Source organism: Aotus nancymaae, unplaced genomic scaffold (genome assembly GCF_030222135.1).
Source record: "Aotus nancymaae isolate 86718 unplaced genomic scaffold, 86718_ANA_hifiasm-v0.15.2.pri h1tg000131l, whole genome shotgun sequence".
Taxonomy (NCBI): domain Eukaryota; kingdom Metazoa; phylum Chordata; class Mammalia; order Primates; family Aotidae; genus Aotus; species Aotus nancymaae.
The window spans coordinates 3,620,231-3,630,964 of NW_026988546.1; the positions used below are offsets into that span (position 1 = coordinate 3,620,231).

The 10,734-nt window shown below is 45.5% G+C and overlaps 1 protein-coding gene across 4 annotated transcripts in view; it reads right to left on the minus strand.

Annotated features, from left to right (window-relative positions):
• Nucleotides 1-4,460, minus strand: part of REV1 (REV1 DNA directed polymerase) — an 88,453-nt gene extending 83,993 nt beyond the window's left edge. For all 4 annotated transcript variants that reach the window (XM_012475833.3, XM_021671752.2, XM_012475832.3 and 1 more), the window contains exon 1: nt 4,261-4,460. The gene's annotated coding sequence lies outside the window, so the exon portion shown is untranslated. The remainder of the gene's footprint in view (nt 1-4,260) is intronic.
• Nucleotides 4,461-10,734: the final 6,274 nt, after the last annotated feature.

Below are 10,734 nucleotides of genomic sequence, written 5' to 3' on the forward strand. Positions count from 1 at the left end.
CAAGTGAACTAATTTAAAATAAGTGGTATTATGGAAGTTTAATTGCCACAGACAGAATTTTAGTTTATGAGAAAAATTCAAATTGTATTAGCTCAAAGTATCTATTATTACAGTCACTACTTCCATTAATTCTTTCTTCTATTTCTGTAACTGCTAAAGAAAAAAAAAATCTTATTATGAAAAGAATAAAACTATACAAAGCACAGCTGGGCTACTTTAAATTCCAATTAATAACCAAATATAATTTGAGGGGAAAAACTCACATTTTAAGGCAGCAGAAACTGAACACACTAAAGATGATAAAAATTTCCTTCCCAAATACTACAAGACTCATACTTCAACTGGATCTTCAAGGACTTTCCTGTGTGAAGACAGGAAGCCTCTAGCAAGTCCTTTCATCACCACAATCAGATCTCCAGCTGAACTTCAAAGGGAACTATATAAAAGCCACTCTGGTGGGCGGTTGTTGAGATAATCACTCTAACCATCTTCTACAGATTGAAGAATAAAAAATCTGACTTACACATTAAAACCAAACACCAGTCACCATTCTCAGCAGTTTATTTTTTAATTTGTTCTAGACATCCACAAAATGTATTTTTTAAAGGAGTTCCATAAATATAATTTTGGCAGCTAACAAAACTTCAGCACAAAAATAATAAATAAAAAATTTAGCCAGGCACGGTGACTCAAACCTGTAATTCCACCACTTTGGGAGGATGAAGCAGAAGGATCACTGTAGCCCAAGAGTTTGAGACCAGTCTGGGCAACATAATAGGACCACATCTTTACAAAACATTAAAAAATTAGCCAGGCATGGTGGCATGCACCTGTAGTCCCAGCTACTCAGGAGTCTGAGGGGAGAGGATCACTTGAGCCCAGAAGGTTAAGGCTGCAGTGAACTGTGATCACACCGCTGCACTGCAGCTTGGACGACAGAGCAAGACCCTGTCTCAAAAAATTTAAAGAAAGAAAAAATTTCAATTAATCCACCTTTACCTCATGCCAAAATACAAAATCCTAAGTGAACAAGCTAATTTCAATTAGTTAGTAGAAGGTTTAAAATTACCCTGTTCTAAGCACTTTACATATATTAACTCAATTATTACTCACCATAATTCTATGAGATAGGTATTATTATAGTCATCTTACAAATGAGCGGAACTGAGGCACCACCAACTTATTAACGTACCCATGGTCTCACAATCAGTAAATGGTAGGAGCCAGAGAATTGTGACCCAGGCTGTCTGATTCCAGAACCAATATTCAAATCAACTATACTATTCACTTACTCAACAAGTTTTACTGAGAGCCTGCTATGTACAACGCACAGTTCTAAGCACTGGGGATAAAGCTGTGTACAAGTCAGACAAGGCCTCTGCTCTCTAGTTGGGAAGAAGACTGGGAGCTAAACAAGTCTAATAGTGGAAATCACTAAGTAAGTGAACAAAAACAGTTTATCTTCACCTAGTAATAAATGTTATGGAGAAAAAGATAATGAAGAATCAAAAATTATAAAGGAAGGGGCTCGCTCCTATTTCAGAATTAGAAAAGGCCTCTCTGAGGCCATGACATTTGAGCAGAAACACAAGATGTGAAGAGTCATGACCACCTAGAGGAAGGGGTGGTCCAGCTGAAAGAATAGCAAGTATAACATCCTAAGGTAGGAACAGTTTGTTCAAGAAACGGCAAAAGGACTGTGGGACTGGGGTAGGGTGCTGAAAGTCAGTCACCTGGTAAGAGGTAAGGTTAGAAGCTGGCAGCTGCCATGCCCTGATGGGATGTGCTAAGGGGCTTAGATTCAATTGTGTTGACAAGAAGCTTTTGGAGAATATTGAGCAAGAAAGTGAGAATCTGATTTACATTTTTAAAAAGATTCCCTCTGATTGTCAAGGGGAATCCCTGGGGACAGTCAGGGAGCAAGAGAAATAAAGACACCAGTAAAGGCACTAAGGCAACAGTCCAAACAAGAGATACTGGAACTTATGACTAGGATTCCTGTACCGTTTACAAGCAGATGCTAAAAGAAGAGCCTGAAACCTAATTACCTCTGAAGAGTCTTTTTAATATCCCTTTTCCTGTCTCCTCTCCTGACTTGTCTTTCGAAAAAAATAAGATTCTTTTTTAATGTCCATGTTAACGCCTCAGTTGGTGCTATTATAACAACAGAAAAAAACTTTTCATTTTTAAATGTTCTGTTTAACATACCCTATGATTAGTAATATGCCACATATACCCACCCATACATTCTTGAGAAGCAGAAAGAGGTACAGTGCTCTTTAGTGTCAGACTTGTTCATTTATTTGGAGACAAGACGTACCTGTCACCTCTTCTGATTACCTTTCCTCTCACGCTTTGTCTCTAGCACATCCTGACTCATTCTAGATTGTGAATTGCAATAAATGGGTATACCAAAGGTGTTTATTGAGCACCTCCTGCGTAACATGGTCTCACTAGATGTCTCACATTTAAGAACTCATTTAATCCTCAGCTACCCAAGGTGAGAAATAATACCTTCATTCTACAAACGAGAAAAAATCAGATACTAGTAACTTAACTTGTCCAGTCACCAGCTAACAAGTGGCAGAGCCAGAAATCCAACCTACATCTAACTGAAGTTCCTATCTTACCACTACAACAGCTATCAAAGAAAAAAGGCTTTCAAATATATTTTATTTGTAGTCACTGAAACTTACGTATAATGACCAGTTTGTTGCTGGTGAGGACAAGGTTTTAATTCTCCTATGTAGAATCAGAGTTTTGAAGTTGGGAGTGGGAGAAATGTAGTGATCTTATACATTCAAGCACATTATTTTTAAAAAATTATGTTCTACTTGAGACCTTCTAGAAATTAATTCTAAAAGAGCAATTCCCCATCCTTAGAAAAAATATTAAATATGTACTGTTTACCACAAAATAACGTTTATGGTTCCAAAACAAAAGACAGGAGTTTGGTACAAACTCCATCCTCAAAGGTCCTACAAAATAAGACAAGAATAAAAAGATAAATCATAACTCAGGCAAAGTGGCAAAGAGATATCCTAAGAATTGCATGGAAGAGATCCTTGTTTACTGGAGAATAATTCCTGGAAGAGGAACTTTAAGTGTCCAGTATAGGATGGGAGAGAACACCACGCAGCACTTGTGCTTGCACGCGAAAGCCAAGGACGTGTGTGAAAGGTTGATGTTTCCCACAGGCTGATTTGCTGTATACAGCACTCTATAGGAAGAACCAAGGTTATGGTTGGTCCTTCCCTACCTAAACAGGAAATGGCTTATTCTTGGAGACTAAAGTGCAAAGTCCAGAAAGACCAGGCAGATACACAGAATTACGGATTGCTACACAAAGTCCTTAATAGTTACAAGCCCTTGTTACTGCTACGTGCTAGTCTGCATTATTTTCACCTAAATGAAACAATTTCTACTTAGTATATGGCGTGAGAAGACGTGCAGATAACGAGAATTAGCAGACGTATATTACCTACAATGTATTTTACGTTAGAGTACATTAAGGAGTGTTCAGATTATTTCTTTACAAACTGGGAATCGGTAGGAAGAGCAGCGAAACACAGCGCAGCTCGGTACGCCCAGGGCGGCATCACTGTAACAGTACAGAAGTAGGCAATGGGAGCTCGGAAGGACAGTTGGGGAACGGCGCCCTGCTTATTAAGGGAACCGACAAGCTGCAAGGAAAAATAAGGGAGTCGCAACCGCCTTCGGACGTTCTGACCGCGGTTGCAGGATGTACCGGGGACCACGGGGGCAGGGTGCGGGGAAACGCTGTGGCGAGAGGCTGGGTAGGAGCGGCGGTTCAACCAGGTCGACATTCTGGAACGAACGCCCGAACGCGCGCGTGAATGAATGGCGCGGGACTCAATGGCCAGCCGAGGCGCCGGCGCAGGAGGAAGGAGTTTGCGGCGCGGTCTGACCCGGCCGGCTGGACGCGGGGAGCACGGAGAGAAGGGCCGTGGAGCCGGCAGCGGTGCGGGGCCGGCCGCGCCATGACGGAGGGGAAGGGGAGGTCACACGTTACATAACCTGACGGCTGCGGGAGCGAGGGGCGGGCGCCGCGGGCAGCGCAGGCCGCTAGAAGACGGCCGCGGGCCGGGGCCGGGGCCGGGGCGAGGCGCCCCTCCCCCGCCCCACCTCATGCCGGCCGCGCTCTGGCCGCCGCCGGGCGGGTCTGCAGCGCCTCTGGGCGACGCGTGTCCGGTTCCGCCCCTCCCCCACCCCGCCGCCGCCGGCCCAAGGGTCGCTCACCTTCCGCGTTGCCCCAGACCACCATGCCCGGGCCCGGCCGCCTCCTCCGGCCTTGCAGACCCCGGCCCCACCGCCGCCAGTGCCCTCGCACGGACCGGGGAGGAGGGCCGCGAGAAGGCAGCCCCTCCACCGCGCCGCGAATCAGTCCACGCTCCCCCACGCTCACGGCGACCAGCCCCGCGCGCGCTCCGCAGCGACTCTCCGCCCCTCCCCCTCAAGCTGGCGCGCGCGTCGCAGCCACGCCTCCTGACGTCCTGAGCGCGCTCCCTGGCCCCGCCCACGCCACACCACGCCCCCGCTCGCACGCACAGCGGCGCGGCGCACGCGCTCGGCTACCACCCGGCCCGAGGCGACCCCAGCCTCGGGCGTGGCACCTCCGAGCCCCGCGTCTACCGCTGCGTCCCTCCCTTCTCCGGCCCCGCCTTCCTGTTCTGCAGCCGCCAGCAGCGGGCAGCGCCTCGGTGGCACGTGACCGTCTCGCTCGCGGGGGCGGAGGGGAGCGCGGCGCGGGCCCGCCCCCGCACTGCGCCGCCCGCCCACCGTGCGCCCGCCTTTCCTGCCCTGGCCACCCCCGCGCTTCGTGCCCGGGTCGCGGCGCCTTGGTCGCCGCTCAGACGGCACTCTGTTCCTTGCACAGTGAGTCCCTGCGCCCGCCCCCCTAGGGGCTCGACTGTCGGGAAGGACGCAAGTGCAGGCACTGACTGGGCTTCAGACCCCGGCACTGTGTGAAGATGCGCCAAACACTGGGGTCCCGTCCTCAAGCAATTGATTTACAGTGACATCTAGTGGAGAAAGGGACACACATTAACTGACACTTTCCTATGTGGGGAGCAACCAAGAATCACTGCCCTCGCAGGTTCGCGGAAGGAGCACTGCTCCAGGGCGTTTTCGGGACTCGTGGCCTGCTCCCGCAGGGCACAGACACTGTCCTTTATCCTTTGGGTGCCCGCGCAGCATTGCACCTGGCTGTTTGTAAACGGAGGGCAGGTATCCCATCCCACGTGCAGCAGTAGCAATTTTCTACTAATATAAAAATGATATCCTATATTACGTATGCTTAAGTACAATTCTAATTGAGGGCCTTCTAGCAGAAAACAATACATCGAAAAGGACCACTTTCTCCCTCTTGGCAGGGTTGCTTTGAAGACTCCACATTGTTACGCAATAGCATTCATTGTTGTAATGCACAAAACATGAAGATACTTTTTTTTCCCTCATTCCCTTGCTTAAAATGCTTCAGAGTTTGCAGGTACTTATGAAACAATCAGTATTGTTTTGAAAACTGACATGCAGATTTTTTTACTAGCAAGACGGAGAATACTCGAATAGCTCATTTTTTTATCTTTCGGTTTTTACCATTTTATAGACTTCTATACATGCACTTCAACTTCCATATTCTCATCGCTAACCCAACGAATTCAGACTGCATGCTTTTCAAAGATGTCATGATTTAAAACAAATGGCGTAATTTCTTTTTTTTCTTTTCCTTTTTTTTTTTTTTTTGAGACGGAGTTTCGCTCTTTTGCCCGGGCAAGAGTGCAGTGGTGCAATCTTGGCTCACTGCAACCCCCGCCGCCAGGGTTCAAGCAATTCTCCCACCTCAGCCTCCTGAGTAGCTGTTATTACAGGCATGTGCTGCCACGCCTGGCTAATTTTTGTATTTTTAGTAGAGACGGGGTTTCACTGTGTTGGCCAGGCTGGTCTTGAACTCCTCATCTCAGGTAATCCACCCGCCTTGGCCTCCCAAAGTGCTGGGATTGCAGACGTGAGCCATCAGGCACGGCCGTAATTTCAATAGACTCACAACCATTTGCCAACTGCAACACCAGGAGGTCATCTACTGAGATGCTACAGAAAAACAGTGGCAACCTCTTACTATGGGTGTTTTTTGTGCGTGGTTTTTTTGCTGTTATTTTGGTTTTTATTTTTTTTTTTATGTTTATCTCTAAATGGCAGCATTCCCATTAAGGAGAAATGGCAAAACTCGATTTGAAAATGAAAAATAATTGGTGAACTCTGCAGGAAATGTACGATTGTATTTCAATTCCAATTTCCTTTTCCACTCTCCTATTCAAACAAAGATCTTTTTTTCTTCTTTCTGTATTTTTCTCAAGGAAGAAACACAAACCTTGAGCCAACTGACCTTGGCAATGCCTTTATAGAATACAGTAAAGTGGTATTAACTGCAAACTAGTAGGCAGCCTTGGTAAAGGAAGTAAAAAAAAAATCACATTGCTCTCTACATAAAATAGGATAAAAAGAGAGATGGAGAATACATAAATAAAAATGTATTTATGGATAAATTCCAGCGTCCTTGTGACAGTCTTTCTCTGTTGTTCCGGCTGGAGTGCAATGGCAAGATCATAGCTCAATGTAACCTCAAACTCCTGGCCCCAAGCAAACCTCCCGCCTCTGTGTTCCAAAGCACTGAGATTACAGGCATGAGCCACCTCACCCAATCCAAAGTTTTATTTTTGTCCGTTCCAGGATATTCTGTTTTATGCCATCACATAATGGTTGAAGTCCTCTTGTTTCAATTTCATGCACTTAGATTCATTCATCCATCTACTTATATTTATTCTCATAGGATTATCTTTCTCATGTAAGGGGAGTCAGGCTGAACTTTGGGTCACTCTGGGGGTGTAGAGATGGCCACTCTGGACCCCCATACCTGAGGGAGTTCTTTGGGGCACTGTACCTTATTTCTGTTTTCTAAACTTCATTAAAATTCATTTTTGAAAATTATGTCATTACTGCTATCTCAAGGGACCTATGAAAGTGCCAACCTATGAAAGTGACCCTTGGAAGGACAGCCATGGGTAAGGACATGGCTTCTGTCCTTTCATCTCTGCATCTGGCAGTAAACTTCCCTGGAAACATTTACATCTAGTCTCTCAAATACAAAAAACAAACAACATGAAACTATTAAAAACAGAGGTTTGTACTGAAGTCCCTTGGCTGATGTACACACAGTAACATATGATTTACTCCATAGGAAAGAGTGTGCTGAATGTTATAAGGATTCAGTAGTGCATTATGCTGAAAGATGAAATAATAAGGGAGAATGAGCTCACACCCACAGAAACTTAGGAAGTTGGAAGCAGAATTGATTGGTTCAGCAAGACTGAACTCTTTCAAACATCCTGTCACATTTGACAGTTGACTGAACTCTTTGAAACATACATGGACAGGTGTATATATCTGTATTTAAACAACACCATTCACAGATTTTATGACGATTCAACAATTAGTTATGGTGTACATTCTATATGTCACTGTGCCATACCCTGTAGGGTCAACAGTGGACAAAACACATTGCCTGCCCCCAAAAAGCTCCCAGTGTAGTGAGGGAGACAAATAAGTAAACAGGTACCTGCAGTATAGGCTCAGGGCTGTTACCTGATGGCAATCTATGGAGCACACAGGACAGGTGTCAGGGAGGCTTCTGAAAAATGTGACATCTCAGTAAGGTCTGAGAGACTAGTCCGGTTGGTTAGGAAATGCCATTTCCAGAGGGAGCGAGATGTGCCAAGGAGGGAGAACAGGAAACATTCTAGGAACTGCAGAATGCAAAGTGCAAAGTGTGGGCTGTGGGGAAGGGTGCATGTTGAAAAAGAAGGTTGGAGAGGCAAGAGAGGGTCAGAGCATGGAGGGCCCTATGTTAGCCTGTTCTCATTCTGCTATAAAGAACTTCCCTGAGTCTCAGTAATTTATAAAGGACAGGGGTTTAATTGACTCAGTTCCACATGGCTCCGAAGGCCTCAGGAAATTTACAATCATGACAGAAGGGGAAGCAGGCACTTTCTTCACAAGGTGGCAGGAGGGAGAAGAGAAAGCAAAGGAGGAAGAGCCCCTTATAAAACCACCAGATTTAGTGAGAACTCACTCATTGTCACAAGAACAGCATGGGAGAAACTGAGAACTCACTCATTATCACAAGAACAGCATGAGGAAGCCACCCCCATGATCCAATCACCTCCCTTCCTCCACATGTGGGGATTACGATTTGAGATGAGATTTGGGTGGGGACACAGAGTCAGACCATATTAGGCCCCATAAAGTATCTTACTGAATTTTGACTGTATTCTGAAGGTTCAATGAACCTTGAAGCGTTTTAGGCAATAAAGTGAGTTTTGAGGGCCGGGCACAGTGGCTCACGCCTATAATCCCAGCACTTTGGGAGGCTGAGGCGGGTGGATCACAAGGTCAAGAGATCGAGACCATCCTGGTCAAATGGTGAAACCCTGTCTCTACTGAAAATACAAAAATTATCTGGGCATGGTGGTGTGTGCCTGTAATCCCAGCTACTCAGGAGGCTGAGGCAGGAGAATTGCTTGAACCCAGGAGGCAGAGGTTGTGGTGAGCCGAGCTCGCGCCATTGCACTCCAGCCTGGGTAACAAGAGCGAAACTCCGTCTCAACAAAAAATAAAAATAAAAAAATAAAGTGAGTTTTGAAAGTCTCTCTGACTGATGCATGGAGAATGGGTTTAAGAGGCGGTCACGGGGTCTTGCAACAGTCCAGGTGTGCAGGTATAGCCCAAAGAAAGCAGGGAGCTAGATTTCACCAGGGTAGGGGGATCTGTAAAGCAATGTAATGAAACAGGAAGAGAGCAAGGAAGTTGAGGGTGTAAGCAAGGGAGGAATCATAATGATTGATTGTGGAACTTAAGCTGAAGGGAAAAGAGCACATGCCAAGGATAGGTGGAGGTTGCTGAAAGGCAGTTTACGTGGATGGGGGTTGAGGGGAGGCATGGAGGTTGTTTTAAAGGCTCTTTGGAGTCAGGTACTAACATTACATTACATGATGTTATGTATGTGGCAATGACAAGATGGCAGAGGGAGTTAGTGGCTGAGATAACGAGGGAGGACAAAGTCATGGAAGAGAGAAGTACAGGATATGAGGGGCCAGGGTGAGAGAAGGATCATCTCTCCGTATATTGAAATCATCAAGAATAAAGACTAGAGTCATGTTGGAAGTGAGCCAGGATACTATCTTGATGGCTCCAGGTTAGAAGGATGAAGACCATTCAATATGCTCCATTCTAATATACAAGGGGTCCTAGGGAAGAGATTTCCAAATATTCTCTGTTCATGGTAGTAATTTTTTCCCAACATCCCTAAGAGTTTTGCCAAAAGCTATACCTCACAGTATTGCTTATTAAATAGCAGGGCCAGACCAGGTGCAGTGGCTCACGTCTGTAATCCCAGCACTTTGGGAGGCTGAGGTGAGGTCAGGAGTTTGAGACCAGCCGGGCCATATGGTGAAACTCTGTCTCTACCAAAAATACAAAAGTTAGCTGGGTGTACCGGCACGCGCCTGTAATCCCAGCTACTTGGGAGGCTGAGGCATAAAAATTGCTTGAACCCCAGAGGTGGACATTGCAGTGAGCTGAGATGGCACCACGGCACTCCAGTCTGGATGAGGGAGTGAGACTGTCAAAAATAAAAGTTTTTAAAAAGTTAGGGCCAAACAACTTAAGTATTGATGACCTAAGAACTTGGTGACCAGTTGAAATAATACACATAAGTTGAGGGCAAAAATAATATTTTAATTTTAGTCTTAACCATCATTACTAATGGAACATGTACAATTTCTCAAACTTTGGAACTGGATTGGATAGCTTCACCCTCATTTTCCATTCCACATTGGCAAGAATATTTCTTACGTATGTGTATTCTTACATATGTAATATTTCTTACCTATTCCATCATAACAGGGGGTATTGGTTTTCCTACTACTAGTGATACTAGGTTGGATCACTTGGCTGGGTAACAATAGTCAGCTCTCACTATTATAAAACTACATTTTCCCTTAGGTGAGCTCTAGAGTGGTAGTTTTTTTACCTGGTAGATATCCTCTTCAGCAATCTTTTCATTGAATGGTTTCAGTATCTATTAATGATTCCAGCCCAAATAAACCATTTTATTGGTGTCTCAGTCCATTTTGGTTACTGTAAAGGAATACCTGAGTTTGGTTAATTTATAAAGAAAAGAGGAAGGCCAGGCACAGTGGCTCATGCCTGTAATCCCAGCACTTTGGGAGGCTGAGGTGGTTGGATCACCTGAGGTCGGGAGTTTGAGACCAGCCTGGCCATCATGGTGAAACCCCTTCCCTATTAAAAATACAGAAATCAGCTGAGCATGGTGGTAGGTGCCTGTAATCCCACCTTCTCAGGAGGCTGAGGTAGGAGAATCGTTTGAACCCGGGAAGCAGAGGTTGCAATGAGCCAACATCACACCATTGCACTCCAGCCTGGGTAACAAGAGCAAAATTCTGTCAAAGAACGAGAGAAAGAGAAAGAGAGAGAGAGAGAGGAAGGAAGGAAGGAAGGAAAAGAAAAGGAAGAAAAGAAAGAAGGGGAGAGAGAGAGGAAGGAAAAGAAAAGAAAAGAGGATTATTTGGCTCGCAGGTCTGCAGGCTGTATGAGAAGCATGGTCCTGGTATCTGCTTTTGGTGAGGACCTCAGGCTGCT